The following is a 24,705-nucleotide window of genomic DNA, read 5'->3' on the forward strand; positions in this document are numbered from 1 at the left end:
CCATAACTGTAAGGATACTTCATGGACTGAATTTATCAGCCAGATGATTACATCTATGATCAACTAAGGAGAGTGTCTTCTGTAATGAGAGCATCCAATCAGTTGAAGACTTTTAAGGGAAAGGTGACAACTTCAGCAGTCAGAAGAGAGAACTTTCATCTCTACTTCAGCCAGCCAGCCCCTCCTGAGAATTTATCGAGGAACTTCATCATTGCTGCTAGCTTTCAGCCTGTCCTATTGAATTTGGACTCATGCATCCCCATAATAGTGTGAGAAACTTATATAAAATCTCATATTTACAGATATCTCCTGTTGTTTCTATTTCCCTAGAGAACTGACTAACAAAGACCTATTGTACAAACTGTACCCTCATACACACATTAGGAGATACTGAGTACATGTCATTAACTCAAAGGGTAGGATGCTTTCACATCAAAGTTTTGGTGTAGTATCTATATAGGATTTTTTTTGGGGGGGGGCTGGGTATACTTTATTGATGTTATATGGCAAGGTAAAATTCTTAGTCCCTCCCTTCTTCAGTGGGTCTGGGATGGAAGCTGTGGAACATGGGTGACTCTCAGTATTGTGGGATCAAGTTGAGCCAGAACTCTCCAGCAGCTAACGGCCTCTCTCTTCCACTCATGCTGTCACTGGGGCTGGTAGTATAGGGGCTCTTACTCCTTGGAGGCTGTGATGGTTAGGTTCTGGTTTTAACCTGGCCAAGTGATAATGCCCAATTGTATGGTCAGGCAAGCGCTGGCCTGACCATCACTGCAAGGATATTTCTTGGCTGGTTGATGAACTGGAAGGCTGTTGTATTAAGTTGTCAGTCAGTTGATTGCATCTGTGGCTGATCACATCTGTGATCAACTAATGCATGTGTCCCACAATGAGATAAACAATCAGTTGAAGGCCTTTAAGGAAGAGGAAAGATTCTTTCACTGCCTCTTCAGCCAGTGAGCTTCTCCTGTGGAGTTTGTCCAGACCCTTCAACGGATCTGCCAGCTTCAAAGCCTGCCTTATAGATTTTGGATTCTTCTATTCTCATGGTTGCATGAGGCACCTTTATAAATTTCATATTTATAGACCTCTCTTGTTGATTCTGTTTCTCTAGAGGACCTTGACTAACACAGTTTGGTACCAAGAGCGGTCCTTAAGAAATCTTTAAAATGGATTTTTATGATTGGTTTCTACTCTGACTAGACTAAGAGGCACTAATGACTCTGTTTCTAATAATCAAGGTGGCACTGACAGTTCATGGGGTGAGTTGGCAAAAGAGATACACAAAATTTCACCATTAGATTCTGCTAATTTATGATTATATGAGGCAAGGCTCTGGGTAATAATGTTTTTGACACCTTCACAGAGTTTTGTGGAATTAAGAGGTATAATGATGTTGGTTGGTTGTTGTTAGATACACTAGATACAGTGATGAAGGAAAGGGATGATTTAAAGGCTTCCAATTAACACGTTAAATGCCATATGACTGATACAAAAATTTCCATGTGTGCCCTGAAAGAAAATCTTATTTCCTGTTGTCGCAGATTTGAGGTCTCTGAAAACCAGACCTAAAGCGTCATTGTGCGAGTAGCAGATTTACAACGTAAACTAAAATCTGAAACTTGCAGGGTGTCTCCTGTTAAAGTAAGGGCTTTGATTGGAAAAGAATGGGATCTTGAAATGTGGGGATGGTGTATATATGACTTGATAATGATGGTGATGGGGGGATGGGATCCCTGGAATCTGCTGAGCCTTAGCTAGAGATGGCACCTCCAGAGGAGTCTGCCATCAACAAGATTAACCCTTTAGTGCCTACTAACCCTGTAAACACTTCCCCTGGGGAAACAGCTCTTACTCCTCTGTCTGGAGCAACTAATTCTGTTTAAAAAGATGAAACTGCAATGGAATGCCCTGAAGTAATTGGCTTCAAAGACACTTCTATTTGTTTTCATGACCCACCCCCACAACCCCTCTTTTCTTCAAGACCTTTAACCAAAGTCCCAACAGGCCTGAAAGGTGGGATACAAAGTGTGACCCATGGGGGGGTGCTATATTCTAAAAGAACTGCTTGAGCTTTCTAATCTATACAGACAGAAATCAGGGGAATATGTGGGGAATGGGATTAAGGGTGTGGGATAATAGTGGAAGGAATGTTAAATTGAATCAAGCTACATTTATTTATATGGGCCCGCTAAGCAGAGATTCTGCATTCGATGTTATAGCTCGAGAGGTTAGAAAAGGCATTAACAGTTCATTTGGGTGGTTGGATGAAAGATGGATCCAAAGATGGCCAACATTACCTGAGGTCAAAATGCCAGAACTGCTCTGGTATAATGTAGATGAGGGGATCCACAGGCTTAGAGAGATTGGAATGTTAGAGTGGATTTATCATAGAGACCTGCTCACACACTCCAGGAATGTCCAGAGGACACATCTTTCACCAGAACCCTGAGAAATAAATTTGTGAGACTAGCTCCATCATTCCTGAAGAGCTATGTGGTCACCCTTCTCTTTAGATCAGGTATTACTGTGGTAACTGCTGTCACTGAACTGGAATCCTTAAACACAGTGGGGATGATTGGATCCTGAGTTGGCAGAAGCCATGTGGTAACAGTTGATCACCATGGACAAGGAGGGTGAGGCCACCATAATAGGCAGCAAACTCAAAGCATTAGACAAAATAACCTGAGTTGCAGAGACTTGTGGCATTGGCTAATAGATCATAGGGTACCTAGAAGTACAATAGATGGGCAGTCTACTAAATTTTTGTTTGAGCTGTATAAGCAGAAGAATTCTGGGTCAAGTGAACAGAAGTCTAACTTGAATTACAAAAACAGAGAGTCATGGTCCCTTAATGAATTCCCAGACTTCAGACAGTTTATAGACCCAGAGCCCCTCAAATGAGGGAAGGCACCTTAGGGAAGGAGCCTTTATACGGTCCAAAATTTACACTGTTAACCTTTCTCTCAACCTTCCCCAAGGAAACCTATGGCCTTTTACCGGGGTTGCTGTGCACTGGGGAAACGAAAATGATCAGATATTTTGGGGATTATTGGACACTGGCTCAGAACTGACAATAATTCCAGGAGACCCAAAACATCACACTGGCCCACCTATCAGAGTAGGGGCTTGTGGAAGTCAGGTGGTCGATGGAGTTTTAGCTCAGGTTCATCTCACAGTGGGTCCAGTAGCTCTCCAGGTCCATTCTGTGGAATGCATAATTGAAATCCACATATTCAACAATCAGCAGAATTGCCACATTGGTTCTCTGACTTGTAGAGTGGGGCTATTGTGGTAGGAAAGGCCAAGTGAAAGCCATTATAACTACACCTGCTTAGCAAAATAGTGAATCAGAAGCAATACTGATTTCTGGATGGACTGCAGAGATTAGTGCCATTCTTAAGGACTTGAAGGATGCCGGTGTGGTGATTCCCACCACATTCCCATTCAACTCTATTATTTGGCCTGTGCAGAAAACAGATGCATCTTGGAGGATGACAGTGGATTATTGTAAACTTAACCAGGTGGTGACTCCAATTGCAGCTGCTGTTCCAGATGTACTGTCATTGCTTGAGCAAATCAACACATCGCCTGGTACCTGGTATTCAGCTATTGATCTGGCAAATGCTTTGTTTCTCAATAGCTGTCTGTAAGGACCACCAGAAACAGTTCACATTCAGCAAGGCCAGCAGTATACCTTCACTGTCGTGCCTCAGGGGTATAGCAATTCTCCAGCTCCCCATGTCACAATCTTGTCCCCAGGGATCTCCCTCTCACAAAACATCACATTGGTCCATTATATTGATGATATCATGCTAATTGGACCTACTGAACAAGAAGAAGCAATACTCTAGACTTATTGGTAAGGCACTTGTTGTCAGAGGATGGGAGATAAATCCAACAAAAGTACAGGGTCCTCTAACTCAGTGAAATTTCCAGGTGTCCAGTGGTGTAGGGGCATGTCGAGATACCCCTTTTAAGTTGAAGGATAAGCTGTTGCATTTGGCTCCTCCTACAACCAAAACAGAGGCACAATGCCTAATTGGCCTCTTTGGAATTTGGAGACAACATATTCCTCATTTGGGTGTGCTATTCCAGCCCACTTATTGAGTGACCAGAAAAGCTGCTAGTTTTGAATTGGGACCAGGACAAGAGGAGCCTCTGCAACATATCCAGGCTGCTGTGCAAGCTGCTTTTCCACTTGGGCCATATGATCCAGCAGATCCAATGGTGCTAGAAGGGTCAGTGGCAAATGTGGATGCTGTCTGCAGCCTTTGGCAGGCTTTTATAAGAGAATCACAACACAGACCCTTAGGATTTTGGAGCAGAGCCTCACCATCTGCTGCAAATAACTACTCTCCTTTTGAGAAATAGCTTTTAACCTACCCTTGAGCCTTAGTAGAGACTGAATGCTTAACCATGGGCCACCAAGTTACTATGAGACCTGAGTTGCCTGTCATGAGCTGGGTGTGGTCTGACCCACCAAGCCATAAATTTGGGCCTGCAGAGTAGCACTCCATCATAAAATGGAAATTGTATATTAGAGATAAGATTCGATAGGTCCTGAAGCACCAGTAAGTTTCATAAGGAAGTGGTCCAAATGCCCTTGGCCCCCACTCCTGCCACATAACCTTCTCTTTCCAAGCCTGAAGCTATGGCTTCTTGAGGAATTCTTACAGTCAGTTGACTGAGGAAGAGAAAACTCGGGCCTGGTTTACAGATCATTCTGCATGATATGCGGGGATCACATGGAAGTGGACAGATGCAGCACTGCAACCCCATTCTGGGATGTCCTGAAAGGACAGTGGTGAGGGGAAATCCTCCCAGTGGTTGGATCTGACTTTGTGTAGTGCATCTGGTTGTACATTTTGCTTGAAAGGTGAACTGGCCAGGGATGCATTTGTATACTGACTCATGGACTGTTGCTAATGGTTTGGCAGGATGCTCATAGTGCTGGTTTGAAAATATTATGTAACCCAGAAAAGCTATGTTTTAATTCTGATCCAACATTGTGGGAGCAGCCCTTTCTTTTAACCTTATTCAATATTGCAGGGAGAAACTTTTGATTAGATTATCTCCATGGAGATGTAACTCAGCTAGTTGTGGGTGTGACCTTTGATTAGGTGGAGATGTGAGTCCACCCATTCCAGGTATGTTTTGATTAGTTTACTGGAGTCCTTTAAAAAGGCAAACATTTTGGAAAAAGCCAGAAATGGCAGAAATGGTGGAAATGACAGAAGTCTCAGAGCTGACAGAGAGAGCTGATGTAGATGTTTAGAAAACAGTTGCTTCAGAGAACAGAGACATGGATATTTGTAAATGCTTAGAGCCCAGCAGACATCACCATGAGATGTTAAGGAAGCCAGAACCTGGAGAGAGCCAAGGGAAGCCAAGAGATGAAAGCCAGCCCCAGAGAAGCAAAGTGAGGAACTCCCACAGGAACAGAGGCTGAAAACAATGGAGCGCAGGAGCAAGGGACCAGCAAGTGCCAGCCACGTGACGTCCCAGCTGACATAGGTGTTCCAGACCTATCAGCCTTTCTTGAGTGTAGTTATTGATTCTTGTTATTGCCTTAATTTGGACATTTTCACTTCCTTAGAACTGTAAACTTGTACCTTATTAAATCCCCCTTTTAAAAAGTCCTTTCAGTTCTGGTATACTGCATTCTGGCAACTTGTAAGCTAATGCAATCAGGCATTTGGAAGGAGCTTGATTGGAAAATTGGTAACAAAGAGATCTGGAGAAGAGGCATGTTCTGAGTGGGCAAAGAACATGAAGATATTTGGGTCCTATGTGAATGCTCACCAGAGGGTGACTTTAGCAAAGGAAGGTTTTTATAATCAAGTGGATAAGATTACCCACCCTGCAGATACAAGTCATCCTCTTTCCTCAGCCACTCCTCATGAGCAAAGTGTGCATGGTGGTAGGGATGGAGGTTATGCATGGGCTCGGCAACATGGACTTACACTTACCAAGGCTGACCTGGCTACAGCCACTGCTGAATGCCCAATCTGCCAGCAGCAAAGACCCATACTCAGCCCCAGATATGGCACCATTTCCTGAGGTGACCAGCCAGCTAGCTACATGGTGGCAGGTTGATTACATTGGACCACTCCCTTCATGGAAGGGGTAGCGATTTGTTCTAACTGGAATAGATACACACTCTGGATATGAGTTTGCTTTCCCTGCATGCAATGCTTCTGCCAAAACTACCATCCATGGGCTTATAGAATGCCTTATCTATCGTCATGGCCAACCTGGTTACAGCCACTGCTGAGTGCCCAATCTGCCAGCAGCAGAGACCCACACTCAGTCCCTCGTATAGCACCATTCCCCAGAGTGATCAGCCTGCTGCCTGGTGGCAGCTTGATTACATTGGACCACCTCCATCATGGAAGGGTGAGCAATTTGTTCAAACTGGAATAGACACATACTCTGGATATGGGTTTGCATTCACTACAAGCAATGCTCTTCAAAAACTACCATATGTGGATTTATGGAATGCCTTATCCACTGTCATGGTATTCCACATAGCATTGCTTCTGATCAAGACATCCACTTCACAGCAAATGAAGTGTGTGAATGGGCACATGCTCATGGAATTTTCTGGTCTTAACATGTTCCCTATCATCCAGAGGTAACTGGGCTGTTATAATGGTGGAATGGCCTTTTGAAGACCCAATTAAGGTTCCAACTAGATAGCAATACCTTGCACGCCTGGGGCAGTGTTCTCCAGGAGGCTGTGAATGCTTTGAATCAGTGTCCACTCTATAGTGCTGCTTATCCTATAGCTAGGAGTCACGGGTACAGGAATCAAGGATCGGGGGGAATGGGTGTGGCACCACTCACTATCATCCCTAGTGATCCACTAGAAAGATATTTGATTCCTGTCCCTGAAACCTTAAGCTCTGCTGGTCTACAGGTCTTAGTTCCAAAAGGAGAAGTGCTCCTTCCAGGAGACACAACAATGATTCCATTGAATGGAAGTTAAAACTGCCACCTGGCCACTGGTCTTCTCACACCACTGAGTCAACAGGCACGAAAGATTACTGTTTTGTCTCAGATGATTGATCCTGATTATCAAGAGGAAATAGAACTGCAGCTACATAGTGGAAGTAAAAAAGAGTTTTCCTGGAATACAGACCTCCTATGATGTTCCTTAGTATTACCATGACCTGTGATTAAAGTCAATGGAAAACTGCAACAACCCAATCCAGGCGGGACTACCAATGGCCCAGAAACTTCGGGAATGAAAGTTTGGGTCACCCCACTAGGCAAAGAACCATGGCATGCTGAGGTGCTTGCTGAGGGCTAAGGGAACATGGAATGGGTAGTAGAAGAAGGTAGTGATAATATGAACTACAACCATGTGATCAGTTACAGAAATAACAACTGTGATTGTATGAATATTTCCTCCCTATTTTGTTAGGAGTGTACTTTCATTTGTACATAAGCAAATATCTTTTTCCTCTCTTATCATATGACATAAATTGTATTGTTCATATTACAGTATTTAAGGTATAGGATAAGAACTTTAAGAGTGAATGTTACCTAAGGACTTGCACCCTATTTTGGAGAGATGTGATGTGTATCTGGTTGTACACAGGACAGTTGAGTATTGTTAGGTGAATCATATATCTGCTATTGTGTTTTGGTTTGGAAATTAAGCATGTCTCAAGGTGATGTGTATAGTTGCCAAGCTGACAAGGGGTGGTATGTGATGGTTTTTTTCTCATGTCAATTTGGCCAAATGATGATGCCCAGTTGTCTGGACAGGCAAGCACGGGCCTGACCATTGCTGCAAGGATATTTTGTGGCTGGTTGATAAACTGGAAGGCTGGTGTATTAAATCATCAGTCAGTTGATTGCATCTGTGGCTGATTACATCTACAATAAATTAAGGCATGTTTCCCACAATGAGATAATCCAATCAGTTAAAAGCTTTTAAGGAAGAAGGGAGACTCACTGCTTCTTCAGCCAGTGAGACTCTCCTGTGGAGTTCATTCATACCCTCCATTGGCACTGCCAGCTTCACAGTCTTTCCTACAGATTTTGGATTCTTCCATTCCCACGGGTCATGAGACACCTGTTTCTGTAGAGAACCCTGAATAACACAGAAATTATGTAGACCATAAGGTCCATCACACTGTTGCTGTAGCCAAATCCATCCTCATATCAGGAAACGAGCTTGACAAAGTGGTCACTGAGAGCAATACCTGCTCCAGCATCAGAAGTGAAAAAGTGGGTGTCACTGTTTAAATCACAGGAGACAAACTGGGCCCTTTAGCCCAGGATGCCCTTTAGGGGGACCTGTGACACCTACTTCACCATCTTCTTGATGTCATTGTACTTCTCCACTTTCTCCAGTCAGCACATCAGATCCACAATGGACACATTGGGGTTTGAGGTGCAGAAGGCATGTCAGTGAGCTTCCCATTCAGCTCTGGGATGACCTTTTCCATTGCCATGGCACCACCGGTAGACACAGGGATGATGCTCTGGGCAGCCCCACAGCCATCATGCCACATTTTCCTGGAGGAGCCATCCACAGTCTTCTGAGTGGCAGTGATAGTGTGGATGGTGTTCATAAGTCCCTCCACGATGCCAAAGTTGTCATGCATGACTTTGGCCAGGGGAGCCAGGTAGTTGATGATGCAGGAAGCATTGCTGATGATCTTGAAGGAGTTGTCATACTTCTCATGGTTCACCCATCACAAACTTGGGGTTATTAGCAGAGGGGGCAGAGATGGTGATTCTTTTGGCGCCATCCTTTAAGTGATCCTCAGCCTTCTCCAGGGTTGGGAAGACACCAGTGGACTCCACAACATATTCATCCCCAGCATTACCCCATTTGATGCCAGCAGGATCCGGAAGATAGTGACGGGATCCTCATTGATTGCAAGCTTCTTGTTTTCAACCTTGATCATGCCTTTGAACTTGCCATAGTTAGAATCATACTGGACCATGTAAACTATGTAGTTGAGGTCAATGAAGGGGTCATTGATGGTGACAACCTGCACTTTCACAGAGCCTATAGCAGCCCTATTGTCCAAGAATCCAATATGTCCAAATCTGTTTATTCTGACATTCACCACTGTGTCTGAGATGCTGCTGGCACTGCATGAAAAGATGTAGTAGTCTCTCAAGCAGGGAGGAGGAGGGAGCTATATAGGAATTTTATTATAAAAATATGAGAACTTTCACTAGACCTGTTATCCACTGTAATAAAACTTAAAGATTTATTAAGAAGGCAATACAAGATGTGCCAATGTTTTATTTTAGCTACTTCATTTAATCCTCACTATAACTTATATATTATAACCAAAAATCTCAGATAAGAATATCTGTTTCAGATATTCTTAAAAAGCTGGCTGAGATCGATGATATGTATGGAGCAAAGACAGATTTTAACTTAGACCTGTCTAATCCGAAAGTCTACCTCCTATCCATTATATTACATCTTTGCATAAGGTAATAAGCAAATGGATCAAGAAAAGAATAACCACAGTCTTTTGAGTAAGGATGAAAATCATCTCAAAATATAGAGAACAACTTGGGTATATGTGTGTTTAAATTTTCATGTGCTGATAGTGAATTGAAGTGCTTTCCACTTTGGTTTGAATGCTAATTGTCAGTTGTTTTCCTGTTATTGCAGATAAGAAACATTTCATGCTCATTTAGTAATTTTAGGTGACAAATTGCTTTTATTACTGTATAAATTTTCACAGCCCTAAAACACTAAAAATTGCATGTAAATGGCTGGTACTGATATCTTCAAAAGTAATGATCAATTCATTAGCCAATGTTTGTGAATGTAAGGGAAACAAAAGAGGGAGTGCAAGCTTCTCCAATTCCTCTTACCACATATGTCCATCTAATTCATGTATGGAGTCCAGTCATCCCCAGACCTGGGAAGCTCCCTAGCTGTACAAGCCAGTCCTTCTCCTTCCCGAAGAAAAGCATTTTCACTATGCTGAGGGAGTGCCAGAGTAAATAATGGGGACCTGGGTGTCCAGTTGATTTGTGATTTGCAGGAGTCTAGCCCTGTTGGTAGAACCCAAAAGTATGAGGGTTGGTGTCAGAGGTCACCTTGGCCTGGGACTTCCACTATTCTCCTCAGGACCTCAGGCTCTGTCAACTGTAGCTCCAAGAAACTGGCTCTGGAAATAGATTAAACCAGCAGATAAATTGGGGTCTGTTTGTCGTTTTCCCAAATGATGTGCCATGCTCGGAAGGATTTTGGGGTCTGTGAGGAGGGAGGCTTGCTTGGGACCTTGACTTGGGAAGTGGGGGTCATTAAAACCCTTGAGGGTGCACATTATAGGCCTCAAATGCCTTCCGAACCCAGCCAATAACTGAGTGAGGGCAGAAGACCATGTGTCACTAATGAATATAAGTCCAGTGAGGCCAGTTCTTCTGATTTTTAAGAAGCCAGAAATTCAGCTTTTTATGTGAAATCTACTGGCTTTTAAGTATTTGCAACTAAATTAAAGTTTTAAGGATTGTGTGAGGGTCAAAGAATACAACCCATGGGTCAAACTGCTACCAGTTTGCAAGTTTGGGTGTATGACAACTATTGGGGAGTCTGGAGTGAAAGAAGCGATCCAGCCCTCTCAGAGGGATCTCATTGGTATGTGATGGGTCCAGGCATCAGAATATCCTGATATGCAGTCGAAGTTGAACCCTACTTACTTAACAGATGGTATTAAGTGACTTAAATTCTAGGGACCACTGGGCTATGTCATTAAGGCTTCCCAGGCCTTATTCTTTTTTTTTTTTTTTCTTTTTTCCTTTTTTTTCAAATGGGCAGGCACCCGGAATCGAACCCCAGTCCTCTGGCATGGCAGACGAGCATTCTTGCCTGCTGAGCCACCATGGCCCGCCCCCAGGCCTTATTCTTCATTCTAAACATTTTTTTTAGGCAACTTTATCTATAGAGCCACAGCATCAATTGTGTTTCTGCGTCTATCTTCGTTTCTTCAACCTAATTGTGCATGAGAATCACTTGGGAGCTTATTAAATGCAGATTACTAAAATCCACTTCAAGAGGTTCTGATTCATTAAGTGGGGTTCTAGAATCTGCTTCTTTTTTATCATTACCTTTAATTTATTTGTATTTAGATCCTGTGGGAAGTAAAAAGTGAAATTACAAACCAAAAAATACACTGTTTTGACTACCGTAGCTTTGCAGTAATTTTTTTTAATTAGTTGTTGGTTTACAGAAAAATAATGTAGATAATACAGTTTCTAAATTAACCTCCCTTCCCACCCAGTTTTCCCTATTATTAACATTTTGCATTAGCATACTACTTTTGTTGTAATTGATGAAACAATATTATTATAATTATACTATTAACTATAGTCCATGGTTTACATTAGGGCTCACTCTTTGTGTTGTATAGTTTAATGTCTGTTTGTTTTATATTCCGTTAACATATATACAACCTAAATTTTCCCATTTTATCTATTTTCAGTTATACAATTCAATGGTGTTAATTACATTCACAATATTGTGTCACCATCACCATGGGCAAAACTTTTCCATCACCCCAAACAAACTCTGTGTCAATTAAGCATTAACTCCCCATTCCACACCCCCAGCTGCTGATAAATTGTACTCTCATTTCTGACTTTATGAATTTGCATATTATAATTATTTCATATCAGTGTGATCATATCAATATTTTTCCTTTTTTGTCTGGCTTATTTCACTCAGCATGATGTCTTCAAGGGTCATCCATGTTGTAGCATGCATCAGAACTTCATTCCTTTTTACAGCCAAATAATATTCTGTTGTATGTATATACCACATTTTGTTTGCCCATTCATCAGTTGATGGACAGTTGGGTTGCTTCCATCTTTTGGCAATTGTGAATAATGTCGCTGTGAACATTGATATGCAAATATTTGTTCCAGCCCCTGCTTTCAATTTTTTTGGGTATATACTTACAAGTGGGATTTCCAGGTCATATAGTCATTCTTTACTTAACTTTCTGAAGGACTGTCAACTGTTTTCAACAGCGGCTGCACCATTTTACATTACCACCAACAATACACAAAGCTTCCTATTTCCCCACATCCTCTCCAACACTTCCTATTTTGCGATCTGCTTTTTAACACCCATCTTAGTTTACTATAGTGGTATTGATTGTCTGGAGTCCACGATTTGGGAAACAATGACTTATAATGGATGATGATTGATGGCACATCTGTTATATCAGCCCTAGTTTCTTGCCCAATTCATAGTGACCTACTGGAAATCTCTGTCATCTCTACCTGGACATTTCAAACTTATTGCCTGAAACTAAATCTATAATTTTCCTCTAATTCTGCATGCAGGTTTACATTCCTTATTTAATGTATGCACTATATCTACTTGTTTGTCCATGCCAGAAATTTTCATTTGCACCTCTGGTGGGTGAGGCCTAGCATTTAGGGGGCATAGAGTGTGTGACAGGCACCAGCCTTCCCACCAAGCAGCTGCCTTTCCATTCCAAGTCTTGTTGTATCTGCTTAGTTATTCTACTTTGTCATTCTAAGTATAATCCAGTTCTTCTGGGACAAACCAATAATAATAACAATAACTTTATTCATTGAGGTTTCTCTCTGCCAGGCACTCTTCAAAGAATTTCAAGTGTATTAATTCAATTTTTTTTGAAGTCACTGTCCAGTTTTTGGCAGTTCAGTATACACACTGAGGTTAGATTCTGTTCCCCATGTTTCCAATTGTCAGCTGGGATCTCTGTTTCATAATAATGTCATCTTCTTCCCACCCACCTAACTACAGACCTCAGGGTCTAGGAGCTCGGATACTGTTTTCTCTCTGTGATTCCATGAATTCCAGAATAGGAATTATATTTACCACATCTCCTTAGCTATTATAAATCAGAATACTGCATCCCCTAAAACAATAGAGTGCTAGAGTCAGAAGGGAATTTGGAATGCGATTTCTTTACTTTACAGATTTGGAAACTGAGACCTAAACCATAAAGTGATTTGCTAAGGGCAAGAAAGCTGTAATAGTTAGAATCAGGATCAAAACTTCCTTTTCTGTCTTTGAGTCTAATACTGAATGCAAGCCCTATTCTGGATGAGTTACATAATATCAGAAACTTTTCCTGAACTGATCATTTCTTTAGCTGCTTGCACCTAGAAGAGTACCTAGAACTCAGTGATGGTGAATGGATACACCACAGATATGTCAGCCTGTGGTGAACTGGCAATGCAAATAACCAGAATACCTTTCTCACATAAAGGAGTGTGATTGTTTTATTAAATATTGAGTCATATTCAAATATAAAAAGGTTGTGTTTAAGGCATATGTGGACTATTTTTACCACCTCTCATAAGAATGCAATGCAGAAAATAGAAATAAATTGTAACAGCAAAGAGCTCTAGCTTAATTACCCTTCACAAATATCATCTTGGAGAAGCCTACTTTTATCACCCTTTCTAAAATAGTGACCTGTATCCTTCTCAGTGCTCTGATTCTACTTACGTTGGTAGTTTGAAGCTATATGTCCCCCAGAAAAACATGTTTTTAAATTTAATTCATTCCTGTGCGGGTGAACCCATTGTAAGTACACATTTTGATGAGGTTACTTCAGTAAAGGTGTGGCCCACCTCAATCAGGACGGGTCTTAATCTATTACTGGAGTCCTTTATAAGTGGAATGAAATTTAGACAGAAAGTCACAGGGAGCAGCCAGAATCTGAAATTCAGCAGAACCTGGAAGAGAATGGAGAGCCAACATGTGTATTGCCATGTGACAGAAAATCTAAGAACCTAGGTTTGCTGACATGCCACCCCAGAATGCCACAGTCTTTGGGAAGAAAGCACTGCCTTGGTGATGATTTGGATTTTTTTCCCAGTTTCACACTGTAAGTGAATAAATTCCATTGTTTAACCTGAACCATTTCATGGTATTTGTTTGAGCAGCCTAGGAATCTGCATTAGTCAGGGTTCTCTAGAGAAACAGAACCAACAAGGGATATGCATAAATATGAATTTATAGAAGTGTCTCACATGACCATGGGGATCCAAGAGTCCAAAATCAGTAGGGCAGGCTGCCAGCTGGCAACTCTGATGAAAGTTCTTGACGAACTCCATAAGAGAGGCAGGCTGACTGCAGAAAAAGTGAAAATTCTCTCTTTTTTTCCCTAAGTCTTCAACTGATCAGCTCAAATCCAGCTGATTGGATTCTCTTGTTAGTGGAAGCACATCCTTCGTTAGTGGTAGATTTAATCAAGTCACAGATGCAGTGAACTGACGGATGATTTAATAAACCAGCCACAAAATACATTACAGTAATGGTTAGGCGGGTCCTTGCCTGACCAGGTAACAGGGCACCATCACCTGACCAAGTTGACACCTGAACCCAACCATCACAGAATCTAAAACACTACTTTTCTTAATAGCACATTCCCCTGTCTGAAATTATATCATTGTGCATTTCATGTTGACTCTCTGTCCACTCACTAGAATGGAAGCTGAATGGCGACATGGACTCAGACTTTTTTGCCCCCTTATCACCAGAATCTGGAACCGTGTCTGACATAGAAGAGCTTCCTGAAGATGAAATTACATTTTGGAATAAATCCTTAACGTAATACTTTGGCATTCAGAGACCTAATATACCTATGCAAATAGAAGCAAAATAAAAATCCAGTGCTGGACAATGTTGGAGTACTTAAATATGAGAGGTGTGGATAAAACTTGGAAAGATATCTACAAAAAAAGAGATATTTACAAATTTTCTTTATCATAAACTAAATGACACCACATTAGAAGAAGAACCCAGTAATGTAAACAAATATGACATTTAGACCAGGGATACTTGCTTATTTATGAATCTGAGAATAGGGGATATTTGTTTACTTATAAATAGGAGAATAAGTAGATTGTGCCATAGATAAATAAGTACACAGTATTTTGAAGTTGACTATTATTGTAATATCTAACCCTCATCAAGTATTCCTTGTGAGTAGATATGCTCCTTGTGACAGTCATCTTTTTAATGGCATCCTGAAGTTCAGAGACATGAGCCAGCCTGAACTTTGGGTTTAGCAGGTATAAGGGAGGAGAGGCTCTAGACAACCCCTAAGGCAGCTTACTGCAAGAAGGTAGAGGATGAGAATTGCTTTTGTTCACTTCATTGGCATGCAGGTTTGAAAGGATTTATGTACTCTAGGAAAGCCATGCTTTAATCCTAATCCGGGATTATGGAGGCAGACTTTTCTTTTAATCCCTATTCAGAACTATAGGTTGGAAACTTGATTATATCATCTCCACAGAGATGTGACTCGCCCAATTGTGGGTATTAATTTTGATTAGAGGGAGATATGACTCCACCCATTCTAGATGGGTCTAGATTAGTTTACTGGAACCCTTTAAAGGAGGAAACATTTTGGAGAGAGCAGAGCCACAATATGAGCCATGAGAACCATGAGCGCCCACTCAGAGACCTAAGGAGATGAAGAAGGAAAATGCTTCCTGGGGAGTGTCATGAAACTAGAAGCCTGGAGAGAAAGCTAGCAGACATCACCATGTTTGCTTGTGCCTTACCAGTTGAGAGGGAAACCCTGAGTTGCATCAGCCTTTCTTGAGTGAAGGTAAACTCTTGTTGGTGCCTTAATTTGGGCATTTTTATAGACTTGCTTTAATTAGGGACATTTTCACAGCCTTAGAACTGTAAACTTGCAACTAACTAAATTGCCCCTTTTAAAAGCCATTCTGTTTCTGGCAGCTAATATTGTAGGACAATTGGCTACATGTGAACATGATCATTTGTCTTCAAAATAAAAAAGAAAACAATTTTTGTTTCTTGCCATTAAAAATTCCTAGTGCCAAAGTCGTTTTGGGGGAATGGTGAGAAAGGGGGAAAATTCAACTTCCTCAAGTGGAGAATTCTTGATATTCTCACAAGTGGTTGTCCCACTGGGACAACCAAAGCAATAGGCTGAGCCCCAAATCTTGGAGTTTGTTCATATAAAATTTACCCCCACAAAGGATAGGCTAAGCCTACCTACAATTAGGCCTAAGAATCACCCCCAAAAGAACCTCTTTTGTTGCTCAGAAGTGGCTTCTCTCTCTCAGTCAACATGGCAAGCAAACTCACTGCCCTCCCCCTCTCTACATGGGACATGACTCTCAGGGGTGTGGACCTTCCTGGCAATGTGGAACAGAAATCCTAGAATGAGCTGGGACTCAGCATCAAAGGATTGAGAAAACCTTCTCTACCAAAAGGGAGAAGAGTGAAATGAGACAAAATAAAGTGTCAATGGCTGAGAGATTCCAAACAGAGTCAAGAGGTTATCCTGGAGGTTATACTTAGGCATTATATAGATATCACCTTTTTAGTTAAGATGTAATGGAGAGGCTGGAGGAAACTGCCTGAAAATGTAGAGCTGTGTTTCAGTAGCCATGTTTCTTGAAGATAATTGTATAATGATATAGCTTTCGCAATGTGACTGTGAGATGGTGAAAACCTTGTGTCTGATGCTCCTTTTATCTACCTTATTAACAGACAAGTAAAGCATATGGATTAAAAATAAATAAATAATGGGGGAACAAATGTTAAAATAAATTTAGTAGATTGAAATGCTAGTGAGCAAAGAAAGGGAGGGGTAAGGGGTATGGTATATATGCATTTTTTTGTTTTCTTTTTATTCTTTTTCTGAATTGATGCAAATGTTCTAAGAAATGATCATGATGATGAATATACAACTATGTGATGATATTGCGAATTATTGATTATATATCAAGAATGGAATGCTCATATGGCAAGAATGTTTGTGTTTGTATGTTGTTATATTTAATAAAAAAATCCTGGTGCCAATTATTTTTCTTATCTTCTGTTTTACCCTTTTCTATCCTGTTAGGCTGCCCCCACCCCCTTACTGCCAAAATTTCTGGAATAGATAAGTCCATTTTCAACAATCCGGTTTTCCCTAATTGTCCAAATGATGATTTCATTATCCCCCATAAACCCCTGCTCTTGTGAACAGACAACAAAATTCCTGCTCCTCCTTGCTTCTTTTCTTCATTCCACCCTCCTTCCTTTCCCTACACACTTGTGCTATTTTTTTTAACTTTTTAATTAATTTAATAAACAAAAACAATTACAGAAAGAAACACAAACATTCCCAATATGTGATCATTCCATTCTACATATATAATCATTAATTCACAATATCTTCACATAGCTGCAGATTCATCATCATGATCATTTCTTAGAACATTTGTATAAATTAGAAAAAGAAACAAAAAGACAACAGAAAAATAAAACAAAAACAAAAAAAAAAAACATGCACACCATACCCCTTACTCCTCCCTTTCATTGATCACTAGATTTCAAACTAGATCTATTTTAACATTTGTTCCCCCTATTATTTATTTTTATTCCATATGTTCTACTCATCTGTCAACAAAGTAGATAAAAGGAGCATCAGACACAAGGTTTTCACAATCACACAGTCACACTGTGAAAGCTACACCATTATACAATCATCATCAAGAAACATGGCTACTGGAACACAGCTCTACATTTTCAGGCAGTTCCCTCCAGCCTCTCCATTTCCTCTTGGATAACAAGGTGATATCTACTTAATGCATAAGAATAACCTCCAGGATAACATCTCGACTCTGTTTGGAATCTGTCAGCCATTGACACTTTGTCTCATTTCACTCTTCCCCCTTTTGGTTGAGAGGATTTTCTCAATCCCTTGATGCTGGGTCTCAGCTCATTCTAGGATTTTTCTCAGTCCCTTGATGCTGAGTCCGAGTTCATTCTCGGATTTCTGTCCCACGTTGCCAGGAAGGTCTGCACCCCTGGGAGTCATGTCTCACATAGACAGGGGGAGGGTGGTGAGTTTGCTTGCCATGTTGACTGAGAGAGAGAGGCCACTTCTGAGCAACAAAAGAGGTTCTCTTGGGGGTGATTCTTAGGCCTAATTTTAAGTAGGCTTGACCTATCCTTTGTGGGGTGAAGTTTCATATGAACAAACCCCAAGACTGGGGGCTCAGCCTATAGCTTTGGTTGTCTGCACTGCTTGTGAGGATATCAAGAATTCAACTTGGGGAAGTTGAATTTCTCCTCGTTTTCACCATTCCCCGAAGGGGGCTCTGCAAATACTTTTCCACTCACTGATCAAATCACTCTGGGATTCATTGGGGCATCACTCTGGACAAACCAACAAAATCTCATGTCTTACCCAAGGTTCTATGTACTTATGTTGTTCAACCAAGCTATCTATGTAAGTTATATTAGGAAATGCACTAGTCAAAATATAAATTTTGTACCAAATAAACATTTTTTGCTTTAGTCTCACACATAAGTTGAAATTTTAAAATATTAATTACCATCTATTTTCAGCACCCTGCAGTAATGACATTCCTTTGTTCTTCCTCATGCAAAAGCATTTTTAAAATTTGTACATTTAGTCACTGTCATTATACACTCTAGGCATTCCTAGATTATACCATCCCAATCTTTGTCGTCTATCTTTCTTTCTGATTTCATTTGTGTCCCCAGCCTTCCTCCCTCTATCATTCTCACATTCAGCTTCATTTAGTGTTTTAACATAATTGTATTACAGTTAGGTAGTATTGTGCTGACCATTTCTGAGTTTTTACATTCAGTCCTGTTGCACAATCTGTATCCCTTCAGCTCCAATTACCCAATATCGTACCCTATTTCTATCTCCTGATGTTCTCTGTTACCAACGAAATTCTCCAGGTTTATTCACTAATGTCAGTTCATATCAGTGAGACCATACAGTATTTGTCCTTTTGTTTCTGGATAATTCACCCAGCATAATGTCCTTAAGGTCCATCCATGTTGTTACATACTTCATAACTGTATTCTGTCTTACAGCTGCATAGTATTCCATTGTATGTATATATCACAGTTTGTTTAGCCACCCGTCTGTTGATGGACATTTTGGCTGTTTCCATCTCTTGGTAATTGTAAATAATGCTGCTATAAACATTGGTGTGCAAATGTCCACTTGTGTCCTTGCCCTCATGTCCTTTGAGTAATGACAGCATATAGATGGGTCCCATTCCCTAATCCATTCTGCCAGTCCATGTCCCCCGATTGGGAAGCTTAATCCATCAACATCAGTGTTCTGACAGCCCGGGCTTTTTGCCTTTCAGCTTTTATATGTCCTTCCAATTTTCCTTCTTTTTACCTTTACTCATAGTCTTCCTTTCTACACTCTTTCCACACCTTTGTCTTCTGCCTTTGTATCTGTCACTAGTGTTCCCTTTAGTATTTCTTGCAGAGCTGGTCTCTTGGTCACAAATTCTCTCAGTGATTTTTTTGTCTGAAAATGTTTTAATTTCTCCCTCATTTTTGAAGGACAATTTTGCTGGATATAGAATTCTTGGTTGGCAGTTTTTCTCTTTTAATAATTTAAATGTATCATCCCACTGTCTTCTTGCCTCCATGGCTTCTGTTGAGAAATCTACACATAGTCTTATTGGGCTTCCCTTGTATGTGATGGATTGTTTTTCTCTTGCTGCTTTCAAGATTCTCTCTTTCTCTTTGACCTCTGACATTCTGTTAGTAAATGTCTTGGAGTACATCTATTTGGATCTATTGTCTTTGGGGTACGCCGCACTTCTTGGATCTGAAATTTTAAGTCTTTCATAAGAGTTGGGAAATTTTCAGTGATAATTTCCTCCATTCGTTTTTCTCTTCCTTTTCCCTTCTCTTCTCCTTCTGGGACACCCACAACATGTATATTTGCACGCTTCATATTGTCCTTCAATTCCCTGAGTCCCTGCTCATATTTTTCCCTATATTTTCTTTTTCTTGCTGGATTTCAGATGTTCCATCCTCCAGTTCAGAAATCCTATGTTCTGCCTCTTGAAATCTACCATTGTAGGTTTCCATTGTTTTTTTCATCTCTTCTACCGTGCCTTTCATTCCCATAAATTCTGTGATTTTTTTTCAGACTTTCAATTTCTTCTTTTTGTTCATTCCTTGCCTTCTTTATATCCTCCTTCAATTCTTTGATTTGGTTTTTGATGAGGTTTTCCATGTCTGTTCATATATTCTGAATTAATTGTTTCAGCTCTTGTATCTCATTTGAATTGTTGGTTTGTTCCTTTGACTGGGCCATATCTTCAATTTTCCTAGCGTGATTTGTTATTTTTTGCTGGCATGTAGGCATTTAATTCCCTTAATTAGTTTATTCTGGAGATTGCCTTCACTTTTTTTATCTAGGGTTTTCTTGCTGGATGGATTTGTTGTCTCTCTGTTCTTTGACTTTCAATTCAGCCTTTTCTGGACCTCTGGCTTAGTTTTGTTTAACAGAGGAGAATTTTTCAGTTCTTGTTTTCTTGTTTCTTTCCCTGCTTTTGTGGTGCCTTTTCCCCCCCCACCCTGAGGAGGGTCTACATAGGTTTTATAGACCCCAGCTGGATTTTCCCAGACCAAACTGGCCTCCTATGAGGAGGAAAGATTCACCTGTGTCGGTTTTCCCTGAGGGTGAGACCCAGCAGGTTGACAGATTTTCCTGTGAAGTCTCTGGGCTCTGTTTTCTTATCCTTCCCAGTATGTGGTGCTTGTCTACCTGCAGGTCCCACCAGCATAAGATGATACGGTACCTTTAACTTTGGCTGGGGGCATGGTGGCGACAGAGGAGAAGTTGTAGGCTGGTTTTAATGGCTTCAAATTACCAAGCCCTGGTGTCTGAATTCCTTGATGAAGGGATTCCACCTGGGTGGGGCTTCACCCCTCCCCTGGGGAAGGCACAGGTTCCAGACAAGCCCTCAAATGAGCTTCTTTCTGCCTATGCCTGGGGCAGTTGCAGCCTGAGAAATCCTGCCACTGTATCGAAAGGCAGTCAAGCCTTTGTAGAAACAGAGCCACAAAAAGCTCTGCTTCTTCTTTTTTTTTTTTTTTCTTTTTCCTTCAGCCCTGCCCCCTGGCGCCAGGGCAAAAATGAGCAACCTCAGGTTTAACCAGGTTCACCTGAGCTGGGGGCCTATTTTTTTCTCATCAGAATTTGTTAATTAATTCCACAATTGGTGTTTGATTGCACCCAGCCCCTGCTGCTGATAAAGTCTCTTTCCTTTCCCTCTGGAAAGCAGCCGTGGGGGAGGTGCACTGATCACCACGGCTTGGGGAACTCACGGTTCCGGGGGGGGGCTTGCAGCCAGTCCAGCTGGTCCAGACTGGGGTACGCTGTGTGTCTGGTCACTGACATGGCCCCAGGAGCTGTTCTGTATTGTTTCTGGTTATTTACTAGTTGTTCTGGAGGACGAACTAAAATGCACACATTGCTAAGCCGCCATCTTGGTCCAGAAGTCCCCATTTGTGTTATTTTGAAGATTTACCCCGAAAAAGCCATGTCTTTAATCCTGATTCAATATTTTAGGGTGGAAACCTTTGATGAGATTATTTCCTTGGAGACTGACCCACTCAGTTGTGGGTTTGATCTTTTGGTTGGATTACTTCCATGGAGATGTGACTCACCCACTTGTGAGTGTGGCCTTTGATTAGATGGAGATATGACTCCACCCATTCCAGAGGAGTCTTGATTAGTTTACTAGAGTCCTCTAAAAGGAGAAATACTTTGGAGAAACTTCAGATGCAGATACTTGGAGAAGTGTTACTTCAGAGCAGATATTGGACATGGATGTTTGGAGATACCTGGAGTGCTGACAGTGAGAGAAACAGATGCCTAGACATGGGCAGAGTCCAGCAGATGTCACCATGTGCCTTCCCATGAGATGCTAAGCAAGCCAGAACCCAGAGTTATGTCTTGGATGTGCTAAGTGAAGGCCCACAGATGCTTAGTGAAGAAGCCACTGGCATCAGAATCTGGAAGCAACGGAACAGAAACAAGGACCAGCAGACACCAGCCACATGCTTTCCCATGTGACAGACATCTGTCTTTCTTGGGAGTTAAGGTATCTTTCTCTGGATGCCTTAGTTTCGAAATTTCTATGGCATTAGAACTGTAAACTTGTAACATAATGCATTCCCTTTCTAAGAGCTGTTCCATATCTGGTATATTTCTTTCCAGCAGCATTAGCAAACTAAAACACCCCTTCTCTTTGTTTTCCTTCCCTGCTTCTCACATTTTGTAGGGGGCCTGTTGGGCAATGGACACTATTCTAGGCTGCTCCCCTTTGTCTGGGATTTCTTCCCCTCCATCTTTTCTCCTTATGTAAATTCTCAATATTCTTCAATGTTTGTCTCAAACTTCTTCCTTCATCTCACCTTCTCTGGCAACTCCCAAGGATGGTTTAATTTCTCCATTTCAAATTTCTGTAACCTTTATGGCCAGTAAAATTCATTTGGCTCAGATTGTATGTCATCAGGTATTGCTATTTATGGTGATTATAAACCATCTCTTGCCTTTTCATTTAGATCATGACATCCCTAAAGAGATGAAAGATGCCATATGAATCTTTGAAATCTCAGTATCTTGCAGTGCTTTGAGTGACCAGTTGCTTTGGATATGTTTATTGGTTGAGTGATGCATTGCTACTTTACATGAAGTCAAGACTCTTGAAGGCCTGTATATTTTTTGTTTTCCTCCAAATCAAGATCCCCACCACCACCTTCGACTAAGTCTATCCAAGCTAAGGGCCTATTGGAAACAGTTTTGAAGAAGGTAAAAAAAAAAAATCATCCCCAAAACATTTGCTTTAAGTAAGAAAGGGAAGGTGAGACAGTAACTGCCCAAAAGGCAAATTTGACATTTAAATCTCAGCAGACAGGTTTCTGTGGATGAGGTCATCACCAATCCTAGTAAAGTGCTGAATCCTGAAAGTGAGGCACCCCAGTTGTTAGGGCCTTCAGATATGCTGGAGTAGGGTGAGGTAGAGAAGAAAGTAAAAAGAGGTGGAGAAAGGAAGTGAAGGGTGTGGATGACAAACTAATTGCTGTACTTAGTCATCGTATGAGGTAGGACCCTTTGAAAGTACTGCTGCCTTTATGCAGACTGTGCAGGACTGTCTCATGTAGAAGTCAGGGGTGACGCTGGCCACCACCCCTGGAGACCACTTGAATGCTAGTGTGCTCTCTGCAGGACTCCTCTGATTTTTGAAACACTGCAGAGGAGTCCTTGTTCCTGCCATTTATAGGCTTGGAGGCAGTAAATCAGCCCCTTAATAAAAGAAACTCTGTGGGCCATGCAAAATATAAGCAGAGCAGGGGTGAGATGAAGAATAATAATAATTGAAAGAGTCAACATTTATCAAGAACTTAATATGTACCAGCCTGTAATGGTTAGGTCCATGTGTGAACTTGGGGCCAGGTGATAGTGCCCTGTTGTCTGGTCAGGCAAGTACTGGCCTAACAGTTACTACAAGGATATTTCATGGCTGGTTAATAAGCCAGAAGACTGGTTTATTAAATCGTCAGTCAGTTGATTGCATCGGTGGCTGATAATGAGTACATCTACTCTCAACTAAGGGAATGTTCTCCCTAATGAGAAAATTCAATCAGTTGGATTTAATCCAATAGTTAAAAACTTTTAAGGAAGAAGCGAGAACTTTCACTTCTTCTTTAGCCAGCCAGCCTCTCCGGGAGAGCTCATAGATAACCGTCATTGGAGTTGCCAGCTAGCAGCCTGACTACAGAATTTGGATTTGTGCATCCCCACAGTTGCATGAGACACTTTTATAAAATCTCATATTTACAGATATCTCCTGTTGGTTCTGTTTCTCTAGAGAACCCTGACTAATACACAGCCCAAATGCAAAAGTGTGACATAGATTACTTAATTACTCTAATAGCCTGCCAGTACTACTAATGAAAAGCAGCCACAGAGGTTGAGTAATTCACTTAATATCATGTTGCTACTCTATGGCAAAACCAAGATTCAAGTCAGTCTTTGTCAGATTCAGGGCTCAGGCTCTAGTATTACAAGCAATGGACATGTGCTGAACATCTTTTTCCACCCAAAATTGAGCACATGTGGTCGAACTATCGTTGCACTTCAATAGAGTTTGAAATGGGCATTTGAAATGCCTTCCAGGACTGTAGAGGAAAATCCTGGCAGTAGAGACAATGCCCTTAAAATATCAGAAGAAAATTTTGGCTCATGTTCAAATTTCTATTCTTGCCGCTTTGGCAATAAGCAAATTATGCTGTTAATGTTTGCAGCGTACAATTAATATCACCCTGATTGATCACTGGGTGTTAAAAATAGTTTTGCTTGGAGTCTCAGATCACTGACAAAGTGTTTACTAACCAAGTTGGTGGAGGTTACTGATGCATCCAGCTATGGTTTCCTCTTGCTTTAAAGTGTCATCTGGTTGGAGACAGTTTGGTCATAATCAAAGTTTATACCAATTTTTGACATGTACTTGATTGAGCTTGTCTTTCTCTCTCTCTCTTTTTTTTTTTTAAAGTACAGAGTAAAGCCTTATTTTCTGGGACAGGTGAGGTGAATGAAAAAGCATTATATCTCATGTGGTTACTTCTGATTTCTGAACTCTTATGTGAGGATTTTTGAACAAAGGAATCATATGTAAGCAAGACACATTTAAGCTGTTACAGGGTTGATTTTATACGCAGATGAAGTAGTAGTAGGCAAGTGATTGGATGGTCTGATTTGAGTCTGACTAAACTATTGCCAACTTTGTCCTGCCACTCTGAAATTGTGGTCAATTTTTGAAACCTGAAGAAATAAAATAAATGGAGCAGTTTGGGCTAAAATATGGATGGGGTAAGTGGGAGAT

The 24,705-nt window shown here is 41.1% G+C and overlaps 1 protein-coding gene and 1 pseudogene across 4 annotated transcripts in view; one reads left to right on the forward strand and one right to left on the reverse strand.

The window, feature by feature from the left end:
• TMEM117 (transmembrane protein 117) overlaps positions 1-24,705 on the forward strand; it is a 585,676-nt gene that overhangs the window by 25,741 nt on the left and 535,230 nt on the right. The gene's annotated exons all lie outside the window — the stretch shown is intronic.
• Positions 8,320-23,097, reverse strand: LOC143690552 (glyceraldehyde-3-phosphate dehydrogenase pseudogene; annotated as a pseudogene).

The sequence above is a fragment of the Tamandua tetradactyla genome, chromosome 7, assembly GCF_023851605.1.
Source record: "Tamandua tetradactyla isolate mTamTet1 chromosome 7, mTamTet1.pri, whole genome shotgun sequence".
Lineage (NCBI taxonomy): Eukaryota > Metazoa > Chordata > Mammalia > Pilosa > Myrmecophagidae > Tamandua > Tamandua tetradactyla.